Below are 26,136 nucleotides of genomic sequence, written 5' to 3'. Positions count from 1 at the left end.
AGTGAATACCCTGTCGGTGTAGCGTTTTAGCATTAGCTTCCAGTGAATACCTTGACGGTGTAGCGCTTTAGCATTAGCTTCCAGTGAATACCCTGACGGTGTAGCGCTTTAGCATTAGCTTCCAGTGAGTACCCTGTTGGTGTAGCGTTTTACTGCTACCTAGCAGAAATAGATGGTTAAGAGCCATAAAACCTTGAAGACAATTTCACAGAAGATAGCTCAAGTTTTGTGAGCAAACTGGAATGTTTGTTATTAAAATGCTCATCTGAGAAAACCTCACAGCTCTACATGTTTAGGTCTGTGAGAACAAGACAGGGTTTTTTTTTTCCTTTCTTTTTTCTCTTGCATTTCTCCCAAACAACTTCTAGGCTTGTATTTTGTGTTTAATGGCCTTTATGGCGAGTTAGAAAACCCAAGATGCTGCTGTTGCAGTTTTTCAACAGTTGGTGATGGAAAATTATACCCTCATTTTTCATAATCGTTAAAAAATTACAACAATTACTCATCCTGTTACAAGGCAGCTGTGATAAGCTACTTTTTATTGTTACCTGTCATGTTAGTCATGTTACTCGCCACTGCAATGAACAAAGACATGGAATTAAATCTTTAGTCAATTTCACCCATCACTGCAAACGGTGAGTTTTGTAGAGTTTAAATCATCCTCCTCACTGTGAGGCGGCGAGATAAATGTGGTCTCTGAACAAACAGGTTTGTGGCCGGTAGCAAAAAAAATTTAACCCGTGTTTTGCAGATCTTCAATCAACTTTAATGGCAAAGAAACCTGAGCAAATGCAAAACTACTTTTTTCCCCAAATTTAAGACTAAAAAAAGCAGTAAACCAACATTCCCCCTAACCTTCATACTTCAGTGCCCCAACTTTGGTAGCAACAAATGTCATCAAACACTTACAATACTCTTTTGTTTACTCTGCAGCATTGTCTAAATTTCAGCCACACTGGATGGATTTTTAGCATGGCTGTCATGTTCGTGCTGCAGAATCAATCAGATTTAAGTACAGGCTTTGATTTGGCCACTCAAAACTGAGGGTGCACTGATCGTCCCCAAATACGCCAATTCTGGGTGATCGGCAATCCACCAATACTTAAATGTGACGATAAGATTTATTTCATCAACCTTTGCAAAGAACTAAAATCAGCCACGTTCCCCTTTTGCTCTGCTGTGGTAGAGGAATGACTGTGCCAGGAAAAATCAACAGGTCAGCTTTTTAAAGATTGGTGATCGGCCAGAAAACTGCAATCGGTGCGCTCCTAATCAAAACCTTATTTGTTTGAGTCACTAAGAGGTGAACTTGCTGGTGTTTTATGAATCAATAGCCTGGTATTTGTTTAAGCTAAAGGTCACAACCTCATGGTCAAGGTTCACTCAATAACCTGAGGTGTTCCAGGTAGCAAAGCAGACCCAGAACACTTTCTGTTCACATAATGTGAAAAAAATTGTATGTTGTGAATACAAGAGGAATTCAGAAATCAGAGCCGCACTGAACGAGCTTTCTAAAGAGGCGCACCCAAAAGAGAAGAGATTATAGGTTACTCAAATATTAATTTAACCACTTCAAACAAAAGAAACTGCAGAACAGGAGAGTAAGTGCTGCAGCAGTCAAAGTACAGGCTTCAGAAACGGCATGGAGGGCAAAGTGAAGTTGATCCTGAAGTAAATACGGTTTTTATTTTTTTGTGCATCAACAATAATTCTATATGTTTGCCCTTGAACATGTCGGAGGAATAATTTATTAACACACACTTTGATCTGATTTTCAAATTATCTTCCCTCGGGGGTTGAACAAATAAAAGTTTACTGAAACATGTTCTAAGTCAGGTTAGCCACAAAGAATTTACCTGAACTCCATCTCCAACAAGTCAAAACACCATTTTTACTGCTGCCCTGAAGGGTATAGTTATTGAGTCACACCATCTGAGAGGAGGTTGTTTAGCTGATGCACTGTTGTGTCCCACCACTTTTTTGCGTCTGTGAGAATGGACATTTATTGAACACAACAATTTATCTGTCATTGCAGGGTGCAAGCCTCCTTCCATGTTTTCTTTTCGAGATGAAACCGCAAAAATAGACAGCCCTTCTTGAAACTACGGGCTTCTTTGAAAAAGCTTGAATAGCGAATGAAAAGAATGTTCTCCGCTTTAAAACATGCAATTTGTTGCTTTAGATGAAATAAGTAAAGATGGCGGTTTGGACTCATTCAAACATGAGTCAGTGGAATCTAAATTGTTTACGGGGAACAGAAACAAGAAGCACGTGTTTGGTACGATGCACAAACCTGCACAAAATCCAGAAGCAACCCGGAGGATTCAGAAACTAATGGAAGCAAAGAGGACACACTGTACTTCTATTTTTACATATTGAACAGTGTAAAGGGTAGAGATGTGCCGATCGATCGGCCACCGATCATAATCGGCCGATTTCCGTGAAAAAGTGTATGATCGGTGATCGCCGATCACGGTCTCTTGTTGCCGATACCAATCACCTGCATCTCATTTCTCAGCCTGCCTGTGCAGCTGGTCTCCTCTTTCCTTCACACTGCGCAAACGCGCAGCAACAAATCCTAAGCGATGTGGAACTATAACGCACTGAGTGAATGGGGACATTTGCATGTTGCGGCGGAAAATTGAAGCACGTGGGGTGAAGCAGGTCAAAATGCATCAACACTACGAATCTAATATGGCATAAGAACAATGCCATACTTGACAGAGTTTGGCTACATCGAGGCTCACTGCAGTAAAAAAGACATACRGAGGATCAGATAGCAGGTAAAGCAGCACACAGCTACAAACACTCACACGGATTAGCATGACGGTCAGAAAGCTAAACAAATAACCCGCAAAATTATTTAAGTCTTCGAGCTGCGATGTAAGACGCTGGTTCTGCTCTCGCTGTTGAACCGCTGCTACGCGCTACAGGTAGTAATATTTCACAGACGGAGCTTCGCTTCTGCTCCACCTGGTAGTGACTCTCACACCGAACCTCTGCTTAAAGCTGCAGCATCTAATTTAAAATACAAAATACATTTAAAATACATTTTACATACATATTAAAACTTTCGCTGTTCTAACATGAGACAAATAATCTCTGAAAAAATAATCAATCTCCTCCCTTTTCTGCATAATTACTCCGCTCAGTCAGAAACAGCCAATCAGAACTAGCAGTAATCAGCTAGCTGCCATGCTAACAGGAAGTTTTCATTCAGTAACTCTGGATTGTTTATTGTAATGGATCCTGTATTTGCCTTTGAATGTTAAGTTTTATACTAGAATCTTTTGGCAATGTTGAGAGGTTTTATTTTGGCTCTTTGCATTATTTAGCCTCTTCAGAGCCTCCATATGTTATCAGTCTGTTAAAGATAGTATTACCGATAGCAGGACAATTTGCACAATGCCTGTTTTGTTTTGTTTTCTTCTTGGAAAAAGTTATTAAAAACAAGTTTTTGTCTAAATTAAGGTGAATTAATGGTTCCTTTTTCCACATAATGTAACCATAGTGCTTATGATTAAAAAAATAATAACTATGTGATTGGTACCAGAGATCGGCCAACCTGGGTGATCGGTATCTGTATCAGCAGGAAAAAAAACCTGATCAGCACATCTCTAGTAAAGGGTATTTTATTATTTTCCATGTAAGCCAGTTAACTTATGCCGTTCTAATAGTGTATACACATAATATTATAAAACACTTATTATCTCCATTATTTCCCATGTTAGTGGGTGGGAAGTAGCTTTGGACTGCAAGTGAAGATGTCCTCAGAGTTGATGTGTTAGAAGCAGAAAAATGGGCAAGCTTAATAAAATGAGTGAGTTTGACAAGAGCCAAATTGTGACGGCTAGGAGACTGGATCAGAGTGTCTCCTGTGGGATGTTTTCAGTCTGAAATGGGGGGTATTTTGTAAAATCAACCTTTTTTAAGTTTTACCTCATGTTATAACGTTATTCCCTCATTTAAACCATACATAGAGTGCTGTTTGATTTTTTTCAACCATGTTTGAGAAATCCCTAAATATTCAGAGGTGCCTAAACGCTTTACTCCCATAAAACTCTTCCTCGGAGCTGCAGTTTCCAGCGGAGTTTCTGAATCATTCAGCTCCTCCAGACTAGCGGCAGCAGCAATTTGCAAACACCTTGAGGAAATGCAAGTCTGCTGAACTTATTATACAAACTACTTCTCAGTCCAACTTTCTTAGGTCCTTACAACCTAAGAACAGTTGTAGACGGAATAATGATGTAATGTTGTCATTTCCTGCTGAAGGCGGCGTGCCAGAAAGAGCAGGAGCTTCTTAAAGAGGCAGAGACTAATTTCAAGGGGTCAAATTGCAAAGTAAACTTATTTTGGATATATATAGCATTTTTACATCAACTGAAGGAAACATAGAGACCTGATTGTCCTGTAAAAATACATAATTCTGCCCCTTTAAATAGCCAGTACAGTATTTATCAAAGTCATCCAACAAAGGGAAATTTCAGAACTCAGCTGGACTGTGTGGTTTGATGTAACAGATGAACTTCTGTAGCTCAGATTGTTGCTGGACCAGTCTGGGTTCACATCCTGACCCTGTTTCAATACATTTTGTTGGGCCAAAGGCTAATGAAGAAGGTGGCCTGGTCTAATCAGTCACATTGCTTATCTAAGGAACTCACAGCAGCAGGATGCTCTGCAGAGGAACGGCACGCTGGTGGAGGCAGAGTGATGCTTGAGGCGATGTTGTGCTGGGAAACATAGGTCCTGCCATCCAAGTGGATATTACTTTGACACATCCCACCTGCTGGAGCATCGTTGCAGATAATGAACGTCCTTTCATGGACAGGCTGCAACCTCTTCTGGCTGGATAATTTGCCCGGCTACAAAGCGAAAATGCTAAGCTTGTTAGAGGATTGCTTTGCCCTTATAAATAGGACAATAATAATAGTCTTGCTCTCCGAATCCCAAAGCACTGAATCAAATGAAGATATTTTCAGAAATGAAGTTTGCCACAAATGTATTTTAAGAATATATTTGAAACGCAGAGTATGGATGTCATTTTATTTGTATGAGAAATTCAGAGTTTTTAAGACATTGTAAATATTGGTTATATTGGTTTATTTTTTGAAAAAAAAGAAAAAAGAAAAGCAAACCCACGAGTTGTGTTTTGGGATGCTTTTCATACACAGCAGAACGCTGATAAATGCGTTGCAGTGATTGTTCTATAATGTATTTTACCGGCGCTACAACCACCTGCAGTGCTGCAGTTTGGGGCCCCGGGGCCCCTTACAGGAGAACATCTTTCAAACCTCTCATTGAAATGGTTCCAGAAGAGCACGGCGATGCAGTGTGGCCTCTAAACTCTTTCTATAAACAATACAAGACACATATTTCATTGATTTTACTACAAAAGTGCTGTAAAAGATTACATATTGTCACACTTAAATGTATCATACTGTATGATCAAACAAATAAGACTCAGATAAGAAGAAATACAAAAAAAGGGGTTTAAATGAAGATTTTTGATTGCTGGACACATCCAGAAGGTAAAAAAATATACCAGGACTCCAAGACTTTTGGGAGAATTGTCTTTTTCAAGGTGTTATGTAAAAACTGACAGCAATTCAGTCAAACATGGTGGTGGTAGTATGATGATCTGGGGCTTTTTTACTTTACTATTCTGCTTTCTACCACAAAATCCTGCAGAAGAAGGCCTGGCTATTGGTCTGTTATTCTGCCGGACAGTGATTCAAAGAACACCAACAAGTCCACAAAATGAAGGTTATGGAGTGGCCTAGTCAAAGTCTTGACGTAAATCAGATTCAAATTTTGTAATGCGACGCTCATCAGAAAATGAAGAAGAGCAGACCAAAGGGTGGCACAAGCAGGTATTGGTTTTCATTCACTTTTTTTAAAAGATTTTTTTGGCTCTAGTGGCCTTTATTTGATAGTTAATTGACAGGAAAGTGTGTAATGAGAGAAGGGAAAAGACATGCAGCAAAGGTCACCAAGGCTGGGAATCAAACCTGTGACAGCTGCGTTGAGGACTTAGGCCTCCACATGTGGGTTGTGCTTAACCCCTGCGCCACCACAGCACACCCTTCATTTACTTTTTTAGGTAGAACATGTTTGTTTGCACAACACATTAATTAAATTCTCTTAGAAAACTGAAGGTTAATTTTATTCAGTTTAGCTTTTCTCTAATTACAGGGTAGTTTAATGCAGGTATTATGCACAATTCTGTATTTTTGAGCTTTATTTTATGGCATAATGTTACTCCCTCATCAGAAACATACCTGGAGTGTTTCATTCATTCATTCATTCATGCATGTTTGTAAAACCCTTGAGCCTAATGGAGGCCATGGAGAAGCATTGTGAGATCAGAGGTTCTTAAAGAGACAGAGTCCAATTTCCAGGTACGGATATTATGACGTCAAATCTCTTTTAAGTTACTTTTGATATGTACAATATTTCCATGACAACTTGAAGTTACTTGAATGTGCTATAAAACAAATCTAAAAAATACATAAGACAACAAAACAACAGCAGGAGATTAAACAAAATCTACAAATACTTCTTCACAGAACTTTACGTCATCTTATTAATAAAAGAAAGTAAAAGTACAAGAAATGCCTGAAAAAGAAGGTAGTGGAAAAGGAAACCTGATCCGTGGGTAAGGACTTGGCCTAGCTGACATTTCTTTTATGTTCAAAGTGGGAGTTTGCTTTTCTTTAGCATGTTCTTGTCAAAGAACAATTGCTTGTGAAGCAATCAACCGGACTGCTGCTGAATGCCGACTATTCAAACAGGAAGCTTTTACCCCACAAGTCCATTCATTAGAAGAAGGAAAACCTGTTAAATCAACACAATTGTCTCATGTTACCTATTGACAAGACACTTGAAGGCAGGAAGTCTTTCTGTCGATACCCGCACAGGTTGAGTGACTCATTCTTATCTTTTTGTTCTGCTTCGGGACGGACATGCAAGACCGCGCACCAAAGTTTCCGAGTGTCACTGGGTTTACTGTGATTAAACCAGCTTTTCAATGCCATCTATAATTATATCAACACAAATTCGTGTGGGAAATGCGCACGGAAATAAGTGTTATTGTGAGCTGATGAGAGATTTCCAATTAGCCAAGTTTACAGGAACAAACTCAAACCTCTAAGTTCCCTGATGGTCTTAAAACGCTCATGTTGTGGCAAAGTACAAAGGCTGTGAAAGTAATCTGATGAAACTTCAGAGAGTGTGGATAATACAACACAGACACCACAATCCACTCATTTCCAACTTATAAATAAATAGCGAGAAGAAGGAAAATTAATCAGAACTTCTCTTTAAGGCTGCATCTTTGGCCGGCGTCTCAGCAAAACAAGATGTCAAAGCCTTTTGGAGAAAGGCTCAAGCGATTATCAGCCTGTGAGCCTTTATGATTGTCATGGAAAGACAGACATGAAGGAATATGTCATCTGACATGGTTAGCATTTAATTATGCTGAAGCGGATCTGACTTTGATCGGCAAATTAAATCTTGAAACAATAAATGAAAATCCAATCCGTCATAAACCACAAACACGAAAAACAACAAATGCCTGGTAATTATTTCTATTTTAGAAAATTACTTTGCAAAGCCAAACTACTTTCTGAAAGACTTATATTCGCTCTGATGCTTTTAAAATGACTTGCCGACGTAGATTTACCCACTTTAACATACCCATACATTTTCCCTTATTTTACCAACTTGCAGCTTCAATGCATTTTTCTGGTATTTTATAAGACAACATACTCCAGTACAGCATGCTTTTGGTGATTTAAAACAAAAGTCTAGAAAGTTTTCATTTAACCCTTTTTTTGTGCTGCCTAATTTGCAGTACCGTAACTCTGCGACATTGTGCGCCATCTGAAAAATCCTAACCGTTTCTGAAAGGGGAGACGTTGCGCTTTCCAACCAATATCAGGTTATTACGGTAATTTCACTTCTGGCACAGCAGGCAAGTCTTTTAATAGATGGTAAATTGCGAGAATAAGTGCCTGATATTGAAAGTTCTGGTTGTTATGGATAAATGGGAAAATTTGTATTTACTCACAGGATATTTAAAGAACTTTGTGCAATTAAAATAAGCAAAAATATCCAGGTGGAGATTTGAAATTTAGAACTCAAAGGGTTAATCTGATACCACTAAATAAAATCCAGTGAAATTAATTGGCAATAAAAGTCTGAAAACCACTGAATAGAGTCAAATATTAATCAAACTGATCATGATGAACCGATTATTGAAATAATTGTCAACTAATATAGTAATCAACTAATCGTTAACTGGAGACTCAAACAGGCAGTCAGAGCAGTATTTAAAACACAAATGTACAAAATATGTAGATACATTTTGCATCTGAGATAAAAAAAACGGTAACACTTTATTTGAAGGGGTGTGAATCAGACTGTAATGACACTGTCATAAACATGTCATAACACCTGTTATTAACATCAATAAGCCTTCATGAATATTTATGACCAAATAAAGCATCATTTGGTAAATTATGACACTTTTAATACTAAGTTGACATTATTCAAAATGTCTTTGTTATGACAACTTGACATTAACCAAGAAATCATTACTGTTTAAACTTTACCTGTAATAACATAAAGTTACCTAATTTTTAAAGTGCAGTCAGTAAAACTTTTATAACAAATTTACATCAGTAATGATTTCTTGATTGTCAAGTTGTCATAACAGACATTTTGAATAATGTCAACTTTGTATTAAAAGTGTCATAATTTACTGAATGACGCTTTATGACAACAGTCATAAATATTCATGAAGGCGTATTCATGTTAATAACAGGTGTTATGTCATGTTTATGACAATGTCATTACAGTCTTATTCACCCCCCTTCAAATAAAGTGCTACCAAAAAAACTACTGTAAATATGTTACACCCTGAACTCTTCCAGTGGCGTAGTTGTAGTTTACGCTTAAAATGCTATTAAATATCCTGTTAATCACTTTTTGCTATCCAATTATAAATTGGTTAATCCAAACATTTACCAACAGCTCAGCTCATCCCTGCACTGAATTTAATTTGTGCAGCTAAGCTTTTTACATGAAAGGGTATAATAATAATTGTCAATTAATTTAGTAATCGATTAATCATTAGCTGGAGTATTTAGACTCAAAAAAGGCCCTTTGCTGAACGAACGACATAATCACAGCTAGTATTTAACATCACTAAGTTTAATGTGGAAAGCTGTTTTTAGCTGCAGATGATCTGCAAATGACCAAGTGTTCACTAAATTAATCATATTTTATTGGATTTTAGACAATAAAATCTTCATTTTCTTATTTAAAAAATGAATTTATTTTTTATAAAAAATTTTTATTACTATATGACTGAAGCCTAAGTGGACATCCTGTAACCAAGAGATGCTTTTTATTTGTGAATATCTTATTTTTTCTTCTCCTAATTATGCACTTCTTTGGTGATCTATCACATTAAATATCAACACACTGAGGTTTAAAGTTTTAACATGACAAAACTTTGCAAGACGTTACTCACGAGTCAGCCTTTCTACTAACATGCCGACCTTTTATTTCGAATCGAACCACAACTTTAAATTCCCCACAGAAGCGCACACACAGCAACACGTAAGGCTTCCAGGATTCCTTGTGCGGTCCTGGAAGAGCTTTAATTGGCTTCTTGTGTTTTGGTTCATATGGGCTTCTGTTGCTGGAAAAGATTAATGACGACAAGGACGCCATCAAAGAAGCTGGAGGAAGATTAAGTAGTTTCCTTTACGCTAACACTCATCAAATAACGTCTGTAGGAAAACAAACAGAGACGCACAGGTGGCGCAGTATTTGATTAACAGAATCAAAGAATAAGTACACAGATAAAAATAATAATATTTATTAATTTATTTTTTACAAATGAAGGTCATATTTTCTTCTTAAGAATATCATTGATAAGAAAAAAACATTTATTAATGACAACACAGAAAAAACGAGCATGAAGAGACTGTGGAAGTTTATTAACCTTATATAACCATAAAAGGAGAGCAATCGATGAGTGTGTCACATTTTCACTAACTGCTGTGAGTCTCCAATCACATCGAGTGCTGTGAGTGTACGGCAGAAATTAAAACGATAACTGATAAGTGTTACCTCTGCATGAGCTGAAAGTCTGGCTGATTTCACCAGCAGCTTCCAGTCTGCCAGTTTGCAGCTGTTCGCTGCGTGATAAGGGAAACATTCTCACAGGATAAGGCTTTAGTTTGTGCATGTTGCTGCTTGGAAAAGCAATTTTTAGAAACGTAATTTACAGATTTCTTCCTGTAATTTTGCTGGGAAAGAACATATCTCCAGTCATGTGGTCAAATTGTATGACTTCTAAATCACCATAAATGATGAGTTTACATTTATTATTTGTTAGCTGTGATTTTAAGGGTCAGACGGTTATTCAAGTTCTTTTTTAAAAAACAGAAAGCCAAAAATTATTCAAAAATATATTTTTTTTTACATTTGCTTCAGACTTAAACTAAAATACATAAAAATAGACCCATAAAAATAACGACGTCTTCATTAACACATGCTGACTCTGCATGTTTTTATTGTTCTGATCCTCCCACAGCAACACTTTCCCACATCAAGTGAGAGCAATCAATAAGTGTGTGACACTTTCACTAACTGCGGTGAATCGCTGTTGTCCAATCGCACTGAGTGCTATGAGGCTACACTAGAAATTAAAATAATTGATAAGCGTTACCTTTGCCTAAACTGGAAGTCTGGCTGCGTCAGACAGCTGGAAACAGCAGGAGACTAATAAACTGATCTTAGCTGGTTTATTGGTCGAGTCACATGACAGGGTGGACTCATCTGTCACAGGTGCAGCTGAATAAAAAGGGGCATCATAAAAGTTAATTATTTCATTAACTGAATCCAATAGGTGTGGACACCATACCTGAGGTGCATAAAAGAAAATGTAGCTGAAATATGAAGGTTCAATGCTACTTTACACCAGGCATTTTCCTTGGCACTGATTGGCTGAAGCGCCAAGACGTCAGCGCTAAGACGGTTTCCACTGTGTGTATCAATGCGTATTAAAGGGTATTTGGAGGTTGAACTACTAAAACAGGCAGTTACAGCTGCTTTTAGATGGGATCTCAAGTATTCATAGATTTCATCCCCCTGCAAAAACCAGTGGTCCACTCTGGTGAATATTTATGAAGAATTTGTGCCACTTCCATACGGTCCAGATGGACGGATGTCTGATAGTTCTCAAAGTGTCTGCAGTTTGAAAGGTCGTGTTGCTTTTTATCCAATTCTTACATGATTAACGTGAGACATGCATCATAATTCTGCACCAGAAGAAGCCAGGCTCTGTAAATCCTGACGAAAGCGGTGGCTGAAGTAGGCAGATCTGTTTTTCATGTTTTGATTTTGTGACAGCTCTGTTGGCTCCCGTTGCTCAATAACTTTAGAAGTGATCCAAAATGGCGGCGGCTGTTACTCCTAGTGGAAACAATATGCAAGCCGCTTTGGGGTCATGTACAGAGGTTTCATTGTAATCGCATTAATTTAATAAAATTAACATCGATGCAAATAAATAGATAAATAAATTGGATTTCAGGAAAAAACGGATCTGAAGTGAGCACTAAGACTCGCTGTATGAAAGTGGCTCTTGGCATCAGAAAGGTTGCAGACCTCCTGGCTTACACATGGTCAGAAACACTGACCCCCTCCACCAGGAGGGTAAACCACAGACGGCTGCATCCAAGCAAATTACTGAAAAATTTGGATTCCCGCCAAACTCCACAGAGGTGTGGAAAAGGTGGCCATCCTCTGACATCTTATTAAAAAGACCTTAAATCCTAACAGCTCTGGTTTTAGTTTATGTGAGTATTTAACCTACTTATGACTTGCACATTAATTTGTCCACTAGATTCGTGGTGTGTTGGTAATCATATGTCAGCTCATTAGATTGGCTTTTCTCTCGCATGGTTCAGCATTTCAGATATACAGTTGCACTTTAATCAGTGGACGTCTGCTTATGCATTTGCAGCAAATTATCACTTAACCTTCAAACACCAGAGCTAAAGGGGCCCGTGGTACCAGAGCGACATTCTCTGAGCGATCAAGCAGTGTTAAAAGTAGAACTCTGGACCCAATTAAACATTGTCAGATGATCTCTGGCGCCCCGAGATAATTGAGCGGTTCGGCCGACTGCTGCAGCTACCTGCTCATGTGTCTCCCAGAGCACAATCAGATCCCACTTCTTTTCAATTCTGCTGTTGAATCTTTGTCTCTCTGTCTCTAAGTAGCTGCGTTTGCTTCTATTGCAAATGTGTGCAAAAGTTTTCCAATATTCTGCTAATGTCGAAATTGCAGCGTTTCGATTAAACAGAAAACACAGTTGAAATCGCGCGTGAATAAGTTTGTTCTCTCGATAAGTCTTTAAAAAACATGTCACATTGTCATCATCCTTCCACTTCCTGTCGTCTTTTTTATCTTTTCCAACAGTAGTAACATCCAGTTGTTGATCACATGACTCGTATGATACAAAAACATTTGATCAAAAAACCTGTTGAGTTTTCATTATGCTTTTTTTTTTTTTAATTTCAATTTGCACAATTGTGTAGTCAATGAAAACTGGCTGTTGGAACAGACTCCATTTTCAAATGATGCATTTTGACAAACTCGACTGTCTGGGAGACAAAGAATTTTAATCATCCAAACATCCAGACTGGAGGATGCAGATGAGTTTAGGCTCAGAAAATGTGACCTAGTGATGTTTCAAGGTTTCATTTCATCCACTGCCTTCCAGTTGAGTCAGGGGAGTCTCAGTGCCATAAGCGGCGGTCAGTCCTGATGTCTCCGCTGATGAGGATTGTTTCTGACAAAGGGTCATTGGCTCTGCGTGACGACGGATGTGCCTGCATGCCCTGATGGGCTGCCTCTTCTCTCACAGTTGGTCTAAATGTAGACTGGCACTGACACTAATGTACACTGATGAAGCTGTGAGAGTCAATAGACGGGGAGGGGGTGGGTGGGACACACTGGATTCTTAATTTACTCCATTTGTCCCATTTGTCAGATGCTGGACCTCTGTGGAAGCTAAACGGATAGATCGGCCTGCATGTCTGGCAGAGAGCGCTGAGGACAGGCAGAAGGAATTGAGTCATTGTGAACAAGTGAAGGAAATTTTTGCAGAGCTGTTGCATGAGATTTGCTTTTTGTTTTCTCTCCGTGAAGCAGCATGTCCAGGTCGGATGACCTCCAAACACTGTTTAATGCCGAGTGCCTGAACTCAGCAGCTTCCTCCTGCACATGCTGCGGTGCCCCTGGGCAAGGCACCACCCAAGCAGACTACCCATTTGTGTACACGGTATAGGATTGTGTGTGTTTGTGCGTGCAAATACAACTCTGCTGTGGCTAGAAATTCAGTTAAATCAGCTTATTTACCCCACAGACGGGTTTTACAAACTTTTTATAGGCCTTCCAGCCAGTTTGCTGTTTTCCTTTTCTCTTAAACTGCAGTTTGCCTGAGTAATAATACAAGGGTTGTCTATTAAAAAACCCAAATATGAAGCTAAGGAAAGAGAAAAAAAAACACACATGCTTGTAAAACTATCTGGATAAACGACATTATTAAAATCACAAAACAAAACAAAGCTAAAACTACACTTAGTGCATAGCTGCTGCTGAATAATAGATTTTCTATAAAGAGACACAAATGATGCAAACAGGAGTTGTGGTATAGAGTTTTCTACTTTGCAAGAAAAGATGTCTGGGCAAATAAATGTTTTACACAGTGGGCTTGTAAAATTACCTGAATGGAGCTGCAGAACGCAATAACAACAAGTGGAAGTTGAAGTTTATTCAAACATCCAAATATACAGTAAATAATAAGTCACCAAAACTCAAGGACAAAGATTTTCAAGGACTGAGAGTGATTTTATAAACTTAATTATTTTTGATGAAGAATGTCTGATTCCTGATTTTGAAGAAACTCCACAGATTATACTTTAAACTCCGTTTCGTGTCACGGTTGCTTCTTTTCTAAACTGTTCCAGATCAATGGGGAGAAATTCACAATGTTCTGCTGCGTCTTAAACAGGTTTGTTTCTTTTCCAAGACCTCACCTTGTTTTTAAACTGTATTCTGTACATATGAAAGAACAAACTTTAGTAATGAAGTTTCGATAGTCTGAGTGCTCTGAAGTGACTGTTGGTACGAAACTCCAACAAACTACATTGAGAAGCTTGTAGAAGAAAACCCAAAACATTTAACACACGTTATACAATAATAACCCCGCGACCCGACCCCGGATAAGCAGAAGAAAATGGATGGATATACAATAATAATAAAAAAAGAAATAATTTTGGTTATTCTGACTGACCGTAAACGAAACGAGTTTGGCCTGATTTAACTTCAGTCAGTGAGAAAAAAAAAGTGTGTGTGCCGTTTTATTAGATGTATGTAAACTTCCAGTTTCCTGAGCCCAGGTAATGTGAGCATATTCGATGCTAATGATATTATATTAAGCTATAACTGGGGCATATTATGCCTATACGCATTAGCCTCAAGCATCGAGTCTATTAAGGTGCAACTGTGAATTTAAACAGAAATGTCAGTCACATCCTGTTTTATCCTCAATATTTCATCTTTAAAAAGATTTTTCACTTCGTTTTTTCAGACGGTACACAAAACTAAGAGGAAGTTTAAAACAACTTTGCTTGTGTCTAATTTGAGACAAGTTGAAGTGTGGATGCAAAACAAATTTGCTTATTCTCACCAGATGAAGAGAGTAAATTCATGCACACAAAACTAATACGGTGCTTTTAGTGAATCCAGAGGTGAGTCAGGCTGACTGGAGAGAAATAATTGGTCAATGAAGAAAAGTTGTTTCCTCTTCACTCAAATCAACACAAGCTAAGTAAAAGGAAGCCACTATTTCCAGTAGGACTGTCAGCACTTTCCCCCCAGTAGGATTGGGCCCCGTCCTGGGCTCCGGGGTGGATGGGTTTAATTGGAGAACGCCAACGCGCAGCTGGATAGCGGAGCGCCTCCTGCCCTGTCTGGCTCTGAAAACGAGAGGCTGCTGCTGTCCCCATGCAGCCACTGCAGGCGTCCCTGCAGAACCCAGCAAATTTATTCATGGGATCTGAGCTGTTTGTTTGCGAACCGTCTCATTTGCAAAATAACAGACAATCATAATTTCCGCGGCGTTGATCCTGGGTTAATCCAAATAATTGACAATTCATCGTAAGTTCACGTTTTCTGGCAACGGGATTGACTCGTTCTGTCTATCAGCAGAGCATAAACTGAGCGTCCAATTGATCAAGTTGTGCGGATGCAAAACGCTTTATAAACAACGGCAAATTAAGCAGAAAGTGGCAGTAAAACTTCCAGGATAACAGACAGCAAATTGGAAAGCAGGCAGTCTGATAGTAAACCACACTGAGGAATAATTAATAGATAAAACTAACAACCAGAACACAATTACTTTGGAACTTTTTCACATCTTGTAATGTGAAAATCACAACTTTGATGTCATTTATTGGGATTTTATGTGACACAGCAACACAATGTAAAGCCTAATTCTGAAGTGAAAGAAAAATAATGTAAAGTTTTAAACATTTGGTGCAAATAAAATGTTTGAATTAAACCCAATTTTAACTGATATGCTATTTAATAATCCAGATAAACTAAATGGAAGATCAAGGAGAACATTGAAGAAGAAAATCTGGAGGATTCGCAGAGATCCATCGATCAGGTGGGCAACACAGGATGCATCCATAAAACAGGTCTGGATGCTCAAGTTAGACATTAATATTTGATTTATATTGTTTTTTATGGGGTCGTTCATACAATTAAACCGCAACGAGACTGCATGCGCAGAAGAAGAACACTGACGTTACACAGCAGTGCATTGTTAACAGAAGTTTACTCAGCGATGAGAGCTGACGGTATCGTCACGGAGACAAATCCAAAGAAATTTGACGCTTAGATATTGGCCTCTGTCTCTTTAAGAAACTCCACCTTCAGCACGTCATAAAAATGCTTCTCATGATGCCATATACAATATTCTTAAGAGGGTTTGACAGAAAAGTAGTTTGTATAATGAGCTCAGCAGAAGCACATTTTCACCACTTGTTGCTAATTGCTGCTGCCGCTAGTCTGGAGGAGCTGAGAGGAAAGGAACAGGGAGAGGTGCTGATTTAAGGATTTCTCATGAAATAATCAAACCAATATTCCAGGTATGATTTTAATAACAACATAGAGGAAGCTAATAAAACTAAATCACAGCAATTCATATTTTGTAGAGCAGTAACTGGACTTTTAGTAGATAAATTTGTTTGGATGTGAAGAGCTATGAGTTATGATGCACTTCATCGACAAACTTCTTTCATCATTTCAGAAATATCATTTTAAAGACTGATTTACAGCGTGTGGCTTCTTCTGGTGAAGAAATACGACCCATGTCTCACTTCAACGACATAAAAGTTGGATAAAATGTGACATGACTGTTTGGACTGCAGACACTTTGAAAGCAAACGGATAAATATCTGAATTAGTACCACATATGGAAGTGGCACAGATTAGACTTTTTGTGGGGTGAAAAGATCGGAACCGAGTCGTTCAGATTGCGGTGGAAAAGTCGGATTTGGGTTGCAGTTGATGTGCATTTCACAAGCCTTTCCAGAACGACAGCATGAGGAAATCCAGCGTATTCTTTACGACTCGGCAAAAACATTGAAGAACTTTCATGACAAAAACGTTCAACGTTTTGGATTCAGAGCAAAACGGTATGAGAGGTTATAAAAAAAACTGCACTTCTACTCAGGAATCTCATATCCAGTGTAAGACACGGTGGTGGAAACCTCATGCTGATCCTTTTCCTCAGCAGGGAATGTGGATGGGAAGACACATGAAGCTAAAAACATGGAAATCCAGGAGGAAAAGTGGTTTGAAACTGGAGCAGGGACAACAACCCCAAACATCCAGCCAGAGCCACAAACGGACAGTTTGGATCAAAGCGTGTCCATACATCATGGAAGGAAGCATGAAAAATGTAGATATATGACAAAAACATGGGAAAGATCAAGGAGGTATAAAATACGACTGCCAGGCATCATAAATAGTAGCAATGAGCCGCAGAGCCGAGCGCACACATTCATCAGGGTCCTGACTCTGAATCAGTCACGGTTTTACTCAGAGTCGACTCGGACTTTTACTTCCTGTGTCAAAGTTTTTGTATCACCTGTAAACTGGAGAGCCTCTAGAAAGCATCCACAGCTTCACTTTTCCAAGTTTTATGTTAAGGCCAACAGCAAGTTTTAATAATTTAATCTCTTTCCTCAACGTTGTACTCACAAACACTCCATTATAATTATCTGGGGAAAAAAAGCTGTTGAGATTTTGGTAAATTTATTAAAAATGGAAAACTGATTTTTCTGTATTCTTCCTCAGACTTGTGAATTATGACAGGTGTTGACAGGTGCTTGCACTCTGACATCAGACCTTATGTAGACAGAGAGTCCAGATCCAAGTCCAATCAGCTGAATTCACTGCAGGTGACTCCACTTAGCCTGGAGAAACATCTCCAGGATGATCAGTGGAAGCAAATCAGTTTGAGCTGTGAATCCTTACTGATGTGTGATTCCTACTTCCAGTAAATTTATATCTAACGGTTTGTGTCTGCACAGAGGAACAGTTGGCAGCCCTGTTGCCTTGCAGCAGTCCTGGAATAGAATCACAATCTGGGCTCTTCCTGCTTGGAGTTTGCATGTTTTCTCCTGCTTGTCTTGTGTGTTTCTGTGTTTCCCTGTAATGACTCGCCACACACACCTTAGACAGGATCCAGAATACACACCTGAGACAGTGAGGAAGAAGAAACTGCACCATAGATCTACCTCCCCAGATCTTCCACTTACACTTTGGAAGATATCCAGATGTGCATCTTCTAGATTAGCAGGTTATTGGAATTTTTTTGTCGTGAATTCCTTCAGAATGTAGACTATCGTTTTTGTACCAGAATTCATTTTTGTGCAAATTTCCAACTTTAGTATCAAACTGCAGACGTGTACTTCTCCTCTGTGGTATTGTTTTTCTTTTACCAAATTCATTTTAAGTGAAAGTTTTGTTTTATGTTTTGTATTAAAGGTATGTGTTGAAATAAACAGCATAATTTTGCTTTGCATTCACCTTAAAATAAAAGGACAACTGGGAAACACAAACAGTTTCTCATATGCAGAGACGTGAGATTTTTAAGTCAGCAATTTGTTTTACGCCCAGGAAGGTGATGGAAAGCAAAGGTTAACGTCTCTAGATTGTTTCTCTGATTAATTTGAGCAGCTTCCCAGTTTGCTTTGTTTTTTTTTAAAAGCTATTTTAAGACCCCTGGGAGATGCTGCTGCATCCCAGGGGAGACAATCAAACACTACTGGGACCATGGAAGGTTAACCATCAGCTGCTCTGATTTAGGAGGAGGAGGAGGGAAGCTGACTCTGCTTCTGCGCATGTCCTCCATCCATCTGCACTGGAGTTTCACTCTGGCTGCAGCGAGGAACTTCATCGAAATCACACACATTCCTCACTGAAAAGATAAATTAAGCAAGCTCACTTCATTTTAGTTCCCTGATTATTTGAAGCAGTCATATTTACAGGCAGTGAAAAGGAAAAAAAAAACAAAACCTGAGTGGATGTCAGGTACCAAACAGCTCAGACCGTAGCGAGAGCTCTCAGCCAGGTGTGAGTGATGCTGATGGCGTTTCAGAAACACCTGGGATCTGTTCACTTGGCTTTGCTGTGATCGTTCAGTCAGACGCAGCTGAAGAGGATGGAGGGAACACTGTGAGCCTCGTTCACGAAGCAAAAACACACTTTCTCTCTGTTTTGTTTTAATTTCACAGGTCATGGCAGAAATTTGTCTCTGGATTCTGAATCTGGATGATATTCTGAGCGAAATGTGTCGGCATTAGTTGCCAGTTGTTGCCTGGGAGACTAAATGTGCAAAGACAAAAGCAGCAAACTGAGAGTCAAGCTGATTGACTTGATTCAGCTTGGGGCTTAAGATTTAGGATTTAGAGGTTTAAGGTTCTTAAAGGGGCGGTGTTATTTATTTTCCAGGGACAAAGTCTTATGTTATAGCTATGTTACCTTCACTTCCTGTAAAATTGCTGTAAATATCAAATCTGACACTTTCCAGCACTCCACCTTTGTCATCAAAATGCTTCTCATTTTGCTGCAATATTTAATATTGCAATATTCTTGGACAGAGAAATATTTTACACAATGAGCTCAGCAGTTCCACCCATTGGTTGTTAGCTGCTGCTGCTGCTAGTCTGGAGGAGCTGAGGAACGGGGAAGCGGTGCTGATTTAAGGATTTCTCAAACATGCATGAAAAATAATCAAAGCAAAGAGAACATGGCTGATTTTTTTATTTCAATTTAAAAAGTGAAACTCATATTTTGCACACATTTCAAACATTTATTCAAATTATTCATAATATTATGCCACTGAGAACCAGATACTCAGATATTGAATTAGGAAATTACATAAAACCACCATGACAAGGATTTTTAAGCGTCAGCTCTCCTGGAAGCTCTCAATATGAGTTACTGACTGCATCAGTGCGGCGTAGCATGGAGCCGATCAGTGCCAGGAGAAACGTCGCTTCATTGTTGGATCGGATGTCTCTCTCTCTCTCTCTGGCCGATTTACCGATCAATGACGTCAGTGATTGATCACAGCAAGTACTGGAACTTTTGGCAGTGTAGGCAAGCATCACACCCTGCATAAAAATGAAATTATTCTGACCGTAAAGCTTTTTAGAAGAAGAAAAACCAAATTGTCCTCAGATATGTCCTAGTGGACGTCTGCACCGACGTTGGCCTGGATAAAACCAAATGGACCAACATCACTGGATGGAGTCGCTCCACATTCTGCTGGAGCCACTTGGTGTTTTCTTCACACCCTCCTATTCTTGTTGCTTAGATTCCTTTTTCTTAACTTACTTTTTCCTTCCACTTAACTTTCCATTAGATACAGCACTACTGTTGTAGCTTTGACATAATTAAATTCTTTCCTTTTAAGTCTCATATGATCAAATTTTCTGAGAAACTGAATTTTGGGGTTTCAGTCGCTGTAAGCCAAGATTCATGTTTTAATGTATCTAAAGGAAATAAATCTGCACAAAAGTTTCAATTTTTTGAGCTAAACTACTGAAACAAATGACCTGTGATGGTAATCTAATTCAGATTATCATCAGATTACACTTGGTACACCATTACCAAGTGTAGAAATATTATATATAGATATTTATGCATAGACTGAAACATCTCTTGTCTACTAAAGTGCACTATATTTACAAGTTTGCTTACATGAATGGTTGTAGGTAACAAAACAAAACGATTACCAGTTAAAGTTCATCCAATAGCAGCTTTTCTTTTTATTACAAGTGTTTTATTAATTTGAGAAGTGACTGTGTTGAGCCCTCAGGGGGGAAAGCAGGCTGCAAAACTTTTCTTTTCTGACATTTCAAAACACATCAAACTTCCTCAATTTTAGAGCGGCGTATTTTATCCTTTAACATATCTCCACTGCATTAACTTTTGGGACCTCTTGGGGGAAACGTATTAGCGAACCCTTTATGATGGCTGAGTCGATTAAAGGCTGTCGTCTGCGTCTCTGTGCGAGCGACTTTTATTAGACCCGAGTCGACAATCCCTGAGGTGGAAACGTGTGATAATGTCTCCCGTGAGAGGAGAGGCGTAAACTCATTGGTTTACAGTACCATCGTTTATTATGGGCGACCCCGACACGACCTCGTAACGCACACACTGAGAACAAGAGCAGAAAAAGGAGGCAGCTTCATTTCTAGACACTTTGAACAATCTGTTTATGCAGAAGAAAAGGTTAGGTAACACTTTATTTGAAGGGGGGTGAATAAGACTGTCATAAACATGTCATAACACCTGTTATTAACATGAACAAGCCTTCATGAATATTTATGACTGTTGTCATAAAGCGTCATTCGGTAAATTACGACACTTTTAATACAAAGTTGACATTATTCAAAATGTCTCTGTTATGACAACTTGACATTAACCAAGAAATCATTACTGATATAAATTTGTAATAAAAGTTTTACTGATTGCACTTTAAAAATGAGGTAACTTTATGTTATTAAAGGTAAAGTTTAAACAGTAATGATTTATTGGTTAATGTCAAGTTGTCATAACAAAGACATTTTGAATAATGTCAACATTGTATTAAAAGTGTCGTAATTTACCGAATGACGCTTTATGACAACAGTCATAAATATTCATGAATCTTATTCATGTTAATAACAGGTGTTTATGACATGTTTATGACAGTCTTATTCACACCCTTCGTGTTACCAAAAGGTTATTATGCTGCGAACAAGCTGCGACGGAACGACACACTTTTCACGCAGACAGGAGGTTCTTTTAGTCTTTTGACAACAGAGGGGAGATTTATTAAAAAAACATGTGAGAGTGGTACAGATAGCTGCACCCCACTGATCAATGCATGAAACACTCCACTGTTATCCAGCTCAATGAATCGGATATGCAAATACACCATGTCCATTAACCATTCAATCACTGTAATGTAATGACTCGTATTATTGGCTGTGCACCTCTGAAGTCATTTGGATTGATTTTTTTTTATTTTTCCTTCTTCCAATACTCGTCCTACTGGAGCCTCAACGATTCACAGCAGCATGAAGTTTCCTGCAAGGCAGCAATATGTCTGAAATGTGTTTTTATCCAGAGTCAATGGGCGGTTCTGACCCGCAAAACGAACCGACTCCTGACAGAAACAAAACTTATTAAAGTCACGGGGCTGAACGTTTCCTCGCCTTTAAACCGGAACCTGAACCTGTCGCTACCGTAAAGAAGTTTCCCTCCAAGAAAAAACAAAGACAGCCAGATTTTCTGCTCTCTGCAGTCTGATATCACACGTTTTACTCTCCGATTTTGACACAATCTCATTTTTTTAAAAATTTTGTAGCCAAAGAGAGCACATTTTGAAAACAGAAAGCTTCCCCGTTGTGTCCCGGAGGTAGTTTTATAGAGGGAAAGTGGTGGGATTCCTCTCACAGCTCTACAAAGCGGAACGAAATGGATAGATAAATTAAAAAAAAAAAGAAAAAGAAAAAGCTGGACAGCCATGCATGTTAAAAGCCTAAGTGCCATCAAAGCCCCTTGGGCTACAAAGGGCTCTTTTAGCAAATGGATGGCAACAGCTGCAAACTCTGGGCTGTTCTTAATGTGCACCGTGCAGATGTCTGCATTCGAGTCCCACAGTCTGAGACAGATCTGTCTAGCGCTACACTAGGCCTCTCTCATCATATCGCCGCAGCTTCATTAGGCTCTGAACTGCGTATCAACAGCTGTCTGACAGTTTTCACTCTCCAATTAAAGCCAAAAAAGTTACACTGATCCCCATCAAAGCCTTGCGTCAGATACTGTGGGCATCCCTTTATCTCTGATGTGTTATACAAACGCATCCCGAGTCTTTCAGCTGCTTTCTTGGTTACATAAACTGTGAAGATGGCAGCAACAAAAAAAAACACCAAGACTGGGAAAATAACTTGTTAACTCTCTGTATCATGTTAATCCAGGACATTTTGTGTGTGAAAGCGATGACTCCAGCTGCTCTTCACGCCTTTGAACCTCCTTCAAACATTTAAATTGTTTTTTTTTTCTTCACAATCTACCAAAACTGCTGGGTTTTTTTTTTTTCTACCACACTTTTAAATTTAACCCTTTCATGCGCAGTGGACAGCTATCTAAAAGCCATTTTCTTGTGCTTTTTGTGTTAGTGGACACTAATGCATCATAAAATACACCATCAACTACTGGCCATCAGCTGCAAATGCAAGAAATGATTTTTGTTGAATCCAAAATGGCCGACAGACGAAAAAGCACGCCGACTGACCCGGTCCCTCCTTCTACTGCAGACGACTCTTGCAGGTAAAAATAATATAAAATTGTGACATCAGATAACCCCTATAGAACAATACTACTGATGTGTTTATGTATTTGGGGAAAATTCAATTGATCACCTAAAAAAACAATTTAACAAAAAATGTTTTTCTACCTTTTTTTAATGCCTTAAGAAAAAAAATTGGAAAACAAATCTTGACACCAAGGATCATAATTCATGCATGAAAGGGTTAAATATCCATAGTCAGCATCTTTAACCAAAATGTAATCGTTCAGCTCACTTTACGTTTGGGTCAACTTCTCTGTCCGACTGACCGACACGTGGCTCTAAAATGTGATCACAATGCCCTTTCAGTTTTGTTCAACCAAATTTATTTACAGAACAAATGTTTTGGGTGTGACAGTTTACAGGCACAGTAAAAAAAATGTAATCCAACTGAAGCACCTGCATGAGACACTGAAACATCACGGCTATCGGGAAAAAGCTGCAGTTGCCAAAAAACGAACAAAAAAACAAAAAACATGAACGCGCGTGAAGCCGGAAATGTGCTGCAAACATGGACCATGTTCAGTCAGATGACACATTTATCCAATCAGTGAACTGGGACAGGTTGACTATTGAACTCATTTAATGCTCAAAACAAATACAAGTTACTTTACTGGGTCATCACAATTGAACAAGAGATTTTTTTTTTATTCTTATATCTGTAACACCCTCAGAAATATACATTCACATGGCTGCATACAAACAGATTAATTTATTTTTTTGTACTTTTTGAGATTCTTTCAGTGACACCATTTTGACAGACTGTAATGCATTACCCCCTTTGTATGACAGTGAAGTCACTATTGGCATGTTAAAAAGGTACTAGAGGAGCAGTTTTTAGTCGAGACTTTGGGAAAAAGCTATCCATCAACTTCATCTATCCATCACCGAGTCTCCATGTTTGCAGTCAAATACGGTTTATTTTACACAACAGGCTCCCTATTAAACCCAGACTATAATCTCAACTTTATGTACAATATTTACAGTGGAATGTTAAACATACAGAATACAAAAAGTAGGATTAGGATGGAATGAAGTTACAGTCACTATTATAAAATAGAAAGTCAGAACACCTCAGTAATATGAATGTTAATATTTAGCAATATACATTTTAACCCCAAAGTATTTACTTTTTTGTTGTTGTTGTCCGAGAAGCGGTAGTGGCAGTGGTTTCATAACAGAAGCAGAAAACAAAGTCAGATGAAACCATAAGTTTGTGCTTTCAAATGGGGGCGATGTTCATTAATTCATACATGCAAGTTTCGTTTCTTTTTACTGGATTAGAGTCGCTGTTGTTGTGCTTAAAAGCTTAGAAGATCGTCAGCAATCTGATCTGAGGCTGCAGGATTTAGATTTCTGCTGGATTCAGAACTTCAACATTGAGTGCTGTGTTCATTTGTTAGTAAGAAAAAAACAACAATTGTTGAATTAAATTTTTTTTTGTGTGTGTGATCAAGTATGCAGTGTTAGTAAAGTGCTGGGATGAAGACTAACTAGGTTCCACTGCATGTAAACGATCATTTGTGTTAAACGGATATTTTTGTTTTGTTTTGTTCCGGACAAAAAAAAAAAAAAAAAAAAAAAAAAAAACCTGAGTGTGTTTTAAATTTGATTTTATTTGGGTAGACACAATTGTGAAGAAGAAGAAAAATCCCAGCATACATTTTTATTTTCAAATACAAATTTTGAAAGGTGTGCATTTGTTTTCACTTCCTTTACTCTGAAACCCCGAAAGAAAATCTAGTGTTGCACTTAAAAAAATCCTGAAGCTTTGGGATGTTGGTTAGATAATGTTAGTGGACAAATGTTTAACTTAATCAGTTTTTTACAGTTTCAGAAATGTTTAAGAATTTTTGAAACTCTATTAAAAAAATCACAAAAAAAGGTTAAATCATGAAAAACAACATGAATTTAAGACCAACGTGCAGCGTAAAAAAATAACTAAATAATAAATTAATACCTTAAATAAGGTGAAATGCTGTTTGACTTCAGTGCTTTTACACCCAGTCAGAAAAGACTTTGTTATATCATTGGCGGTTTGGGACGACGGCTTTTAGCCAGCTGTAAATATTGCAGCTGTCAAACCAAACCTTGAGTAAATACACACTTTCCCACGATGATGCTGCTAGAATGTGTTGACTTTAATTGCCTTCCTGTAAGCTCATGTCAGGAAAAAATAAGAAATGTGTTTAACAAAATGAATGGATAAAAGCACAAACTGAAAATGTAACTGTTAGCGGGAAGCTACTGTGAACAATCTGGACTAAATTTCAGCTGAACTTTTGTAGCTTACAAATCCTTACAGATCCTGCAGAAACACTGAGAAGTGCATCACTGTGAAGTAGTATTCACAATTTAGAAATCTAATGTATGAAAATGTCTGCAGGTGGTTATAATTTATTTCATTTGGGGGTATCAATGTAAAAGAAGAAGATGCACCAAACCTCACAGGTTGATTTGAACATTTTTCTTCTACTTCACATTTCTGGATCTTTTTTTTTTTTTTTTTTGGTCTACTATATAAAACCTCAATAAAGCACACAAAAGCTTATTTGAAAAAAACAACAACAAACAAACAAAAGAAGTATGAATACGTTTACAAGAATTGTGTCCAACAGTTTCGTTTAATTCATCTATTTGGGGAATGAAGAGCTTAAATAAACAGGAAGTGGTTGCCGTGACTACCTCACCCCTCCTTCCTTTGATAGGCACTGAATGAAAAGAACAAAAAACATAAAACGTGCTTTGTTTTCTTATAACGCTGCGGTTCAAACTATTTCTGACTAAACAAGAAAGCATTTCCTCTGCCTGTGTGAGAAAACCAAACTTTTTTTTTGTCCACAGTGACAGAAGAAACTGGCTACTGTTGCTCGGTTTATTTCGAGTCGTGTACTGTCTCTTTAAAACTGAAATAAGGCCGTTGAAAAATGGATCGGAGGAGGACAGGATGGAACTGACTACTAATAAGAACAACAGAAACCTCACTGTTCAATGCTTGTTTGTGTATATTATACAATATAGACTGAGGCTCATGATTAACATGCTCATCTAAAAGCATACAGTAGACAAGCATGGACTGAAAAACATTCACATCTGCAAGAAAATCCTCTCACAGGGGTGTTTTTTTGTGTTCTTTA

At 38.3% G+C, this 26,136-nt stretch overlaps 1 protein-coding gene across 5 annotated transcripts in view; it reads right to left on the bottom strand.

The window, feature by feature from the left end:
- nectin1b (nectin cell adhesion molecule 1b) overlaps positions 1 to 26,136 on the bottom strand; it is a 222,878-nt gene that overhangs the window by 87,870 nt on the left and 108,872 nt on the right. The window lies entirely within an intron of this gene.

The sequence above is a fragment of the Poecilia reticulata genome, linkage group LG13, assembly GCF_000633615.1.
Source record: "Poecilia reticulata strain Guanapo linkage group LG13, Guppy_female_1.0+MT, whole genome shotgun sequence".
Classification (NCBI taxonomy): domain Eukaryota; kingdom Metazoa; phylum Chordata; class Actinopteri; order Cyprinodontiformes; family Poeciliidae; genus Poecilia; species Poecilia reticulata.
Note: the sequence above shows the minus strand (reverse complement) of the source record. Positions and strands in the feature narration are given on the sequence as shown.